Genomic DNA, 4121 nt, shown 5'->3' on the forward strand with positions numbered 1-4121 from the left:
CCTGCAAGCGCGGGCTCCGGGGGTAGCGCTTTTGGGGGGCTGTCCCCTCCTAGCGAGGCAGAGCCCATCTGTCTCTTCCGGGCGAGGAGGTAGGAAAGCCACCGCTGGAGACCTCCCCTGGGGTAGGACCTGCAACCCCAGCAGCTGCTCTGAGTTTGTGCCCCTCGCCCCCCAGATGTGCTCCTAGGAAGTCTCCCCCACTCCTTCTGGGCAGTTTTCTGGTGTAGGAAGACGACCAGAGATTTTAGTCTTAACAAGTTAATGTAAACCTAAAAAAAAAAAAAAAATCAAACTGTCAGAAAAGTCTTTTCTCTGTTCTGGCTTGCTGAAGAACACTTCAGAGGGTTGGCTTTTATTTTGTGAACGGGAACTGGGAACTTCTTCAGGGAAAGCAAGAAACCTCAGGCGTTTGAGTTAAATAGATACTAAGAAAAAGGATCAAACCTGTAGAATTGAAAGCATTCTGAGAACAAGTCCCCTTTCAAGGACTCTTCTTGCTGTTTGTTCTGCAAGCAAGTTTTGGGGAAACAAGACAGATAGATAAGGCCTCCAGTATTTAATGGGGAAATGAGAAAAGACAGCAACTTACAAACACATTTCAGGCTTTTATCAACATAGTGGCCAAGACATATATTGTGCGCTACCAACTTTGTGAAGTTTAAAATTTCTTTGGTGTGAGAGGTAAAACACCATTTTAGTGTTTTCCCCTAGGATTATGGGTGGCTTCAGGGAAATTAGCAAGTTTCTTGCATTGAAATCATAGGAAATAATTCACAGCTACAAAAATGTGTTGCATGAAGATGAAAACAGCATTAAAAAGAGTGAAGAAAGTGTCTTTGGGATATTTATGGAAGTGTACTAGAGAACCTGCTCATCAAATGTCTTTGAATTATTACCTGAAAAAGATCAGATAAACATGTAATTAGTGCCTCTGTAATAACACCATATGTCCCCACACATCCAAATTAAGATTAAGCGGAGGACGTTATCCCAGTACTTCCTGATGTCCAAATGCCTCCTCTGCATGATGCACACACTTGGGCAGGCTCACTGCTGTACTGTGCCGTGCCGGAGCAGGTTCTGCTGCCTCACTGTCCCACCAGAAGGGAAGCTGTTACTCAGAAATCACATCTGGAAGGTAACTGGCAAGCACTGGAAACTACTCTCTGAGACACCTCTTACAAACAGGTCACCGCTGGGAAGAGTGCTCCCTGGCAAAGCACGGATAGACAGAGGTGCTTGAGGATCATTTGGAAGGAAGGTGATAATTTCAGTACGTTCTTGACAAAGAATCTTCTGACCAGGGGCCACTACTGGGAGTTACCCGTGGCACTTTCAAGGCAGATCTCCCATGTCTTCATTTCCTCCCTCTGCCCCGACAACACCATTTAGGCTACCAGGAGAGTACTTCAGCTGGTAAAGCAAGGGTGGTTAGCTGGGGAACATGCCTACCTGGTGCAGCTCACCTCTCATACATGTCCCATGGACCCACTCGATTTGGACGATACAGCTACGTGCTCAGCCCTGCTCCAGTGCTCCCACTGGTGGCGTTCCCATTCAGATGCTCTGTGCAATAATTATTATTAGGTAGGAGCCAGGAAATGCCTGGTACCGTTTTTTCCTAGGGAGAATGTCTGTGCCTTTCTTTGCTTAAGGGCAGAATACATGTAGGACCACAGCACACCCACACTAGCAACTGTTTGCTGCCTGCTTGACTCAGCCGGGTTACCAGAGGACTGGACAATAAATCCAGAGCAAAGTAAAGAAACTGTAGATCTTCAGCACGGGCAAAGATGCCAACATCCTCTCATGGAGAGAGACTCCTGCTTTGAATACAGTATGTTGCAGGAGGTCATTGGAAAGAAACCTGCTCTAGAAACCTCAGAAGCCATAAGATCGTCCTCTGATGTGCAGAGCCTGTCATCCACCGAGAAGCAGAAGCTGAGTTGGATATTTTATCCTCAAACCTGAAGCAAGAAGGGTAGACAAATACCTCTGTTGGGCCTCCTACAGCTATACCACCTACCCTACAGTACACCAGGGCCACAGATCCAGGCTCACCTGTAAACACTGAGCCGCTTTCCCAGGGCACTCTACCTTCAGCCCCTTGGTTTAAGTACCCTTCGCAGCCTTTTGGGGACACTCTGCCACTAGCCATAGGGCTTGAGCTTCACACAGCCAGGCCTGTGCTATCCAATGGCTTACCGCTTTTTCAGACAAATCACATCACTCCTGCTGCTCTGGCTGATATGGGGAAGATGATCTACACCAAAAGAAGGCTCAGGACTCTAAGAAGTGGGTCTTCCCCCTGGTATGAGATGGTGAGCAGCATCATCATCTTGATAGTCTGTTTCTGTGTCTTCTAAATCAAGGAGCAAAGCCAAGTGTAATACCCCAGAAGGGATGTAGTTCTGCAGCACTAGCCATTCATCAAGGGGCAAGAACAAAGTCAGTGTCGTTCCAACATCACACCTTATCCCCTGCCTTATGCTAGCATCCTCACCTCCCAGAGGCTCATGTCTCAGCAATATAGTACTGTTGTGCAAAGTCACCATCTGACTTAGGCATCACACCTATAGCATGATTGCAAAAGAAAAAACAGTGACTTATTAGGTAGTTACTAACTGAAGCCCTAGAGTAAGTTGGAATGCTATCCCTTATGATTATTATGAGCATGGGCCACGACAAGTGGGTAGGATTCCTATCTGTGGTTCTGGCACAACCAGATGCTCCCTGAAGATGAGGGGCTGTCATGGGAATATGATGGCTGGCAACCAGTCAGTAGCAGTCCACTCAGCATTATCCCCTCACAGGCCTACATGACAATCACATGGATGGTTGGCATGCCAGTGGAAGAGTCTGGCTAACCACCTGAAGGCAATAGCTGTCTACCATAAAACCAGAATGTAGGCTCAGAAAAATAAAGGTTGTACCAGCTTTCGATGCAGGGCCTGAAATGAGTTGATCATGCAGTCTGGAAGTTACCATTTTGGACATGATGAAGTGAACTTGGTTTTAGGGATGAGAAGCAGCTCAGAAGGGCTCTCATTGAATGGAGGAGTACAAAGAGGGCAATGCTTGAACCAGCTTCAGCTGCTGTCAGTCAAAGCTCTGCCTTTTGCAACCTCGTGATACAACAAAGATAATGTGGAGGCTCCTTATGATAGAAGGAATGATGGGTTGTGGAAGAGGTTTGCACAGAGCAGAAAAATGACATGCTGGGTGGCACGACTATGATTGCTTGTTGGGTTTGATTACATCCCACCCAGTGGCACTCTTGCACTGTGGATATTGACAGGGTGCTGCAGCCTGGGATGCCCTCAGAGACAACCTTGAAGAGCCAGAGGTTGCCATTATAGGTACAGCTGCAGCTCCCTGACCCCTTGCTTATCACATGTTCTGAAGTAATGCTTTTCTCATGGCACTCATCTTTGCAGTTCCCCAAAAAGCAGCTTTTTGGAAAATACTACTTTTTAGATGAGCTGCTGGAGGAAAAAATTGTCTTTTCTCAGCTTTTTCAAAAGGCCTGCATTTTCAAAATCTTCTTACCTCTTGGTTCTCTGTGAAATCAGTAGCTACGCAGAACGCGTACTCTGCCCTTCAACCTTTTGCTGGGGGGCAACCGCAGGTGTCCTTCAGGAATAACTGCCTGGGGGCTCGTGCACATCCCATCAGGTGTCTTCACTTAAAGGCCACCTCTGCCTTTGGCACTGGTCTGGCTTTTCAGGGGACCTCACCTCCTTTGGTTCTGTCCCTTGGTCTCATATTGTAGACAGGAGCTGTGAACTGGGGCAGTGGTGATGGCCATGGGGAGACACTGCCGGGAAGGCCAGAAGGAGCGCTGGGGCTAGAGGCGGTGGCCATGGTTTCTTACACTGGGAGGGGAGCCTGAGCCTTCCTCACCCTCGCAATCTTCTCAGGAGTGCAGTGAACACGGAGCTAGTTCCCTCGCCCCGGCCCTGGGATTTCACACCGTTACATGAAAATCCTCCACTCTGAGGGACAAGTTCTGTTTCCCACCCACCCTGCTCGAGGATCCCAGGATCCCGAGGGGAATGTGGCATCTCCAGGGGGCGGGAGAAGACGGCTGGTGGTGGCGGCTGCAGAAGACGGGGCTGCCT

At 48.4% G+C, this 4121-nt stretch overlaps 1 protein-coding gene across 1 annotated transcript in view; it reads right to left on the reverse strand.

Annotated features, from left to right (window-relative positions):
* The window catches only part of C1R (complement C1r), a 14016-nt gene that overhangs the window by 7063 nt on the left and 2832 nt on the right, over nucleotides 1-4121 (reverse strand). The gene's annotated exons all lie outside the window — the stretch shown is intronic.

Source organism: Egretta garzetta, unplaced genomic scaffold (genome assembly GCF_000687185.1).
Source record: "Egretta garzetta isolate BGI_Z169 unplaced genomic scaffold, ASM68718v1 scaffold85, whole genome shotgun sequence".
NCBI lineage: Eukaryota > Metazoa > Chordata > Aves > Pelecaniformes > Ardeidae > Egretta > Egretta garzetta.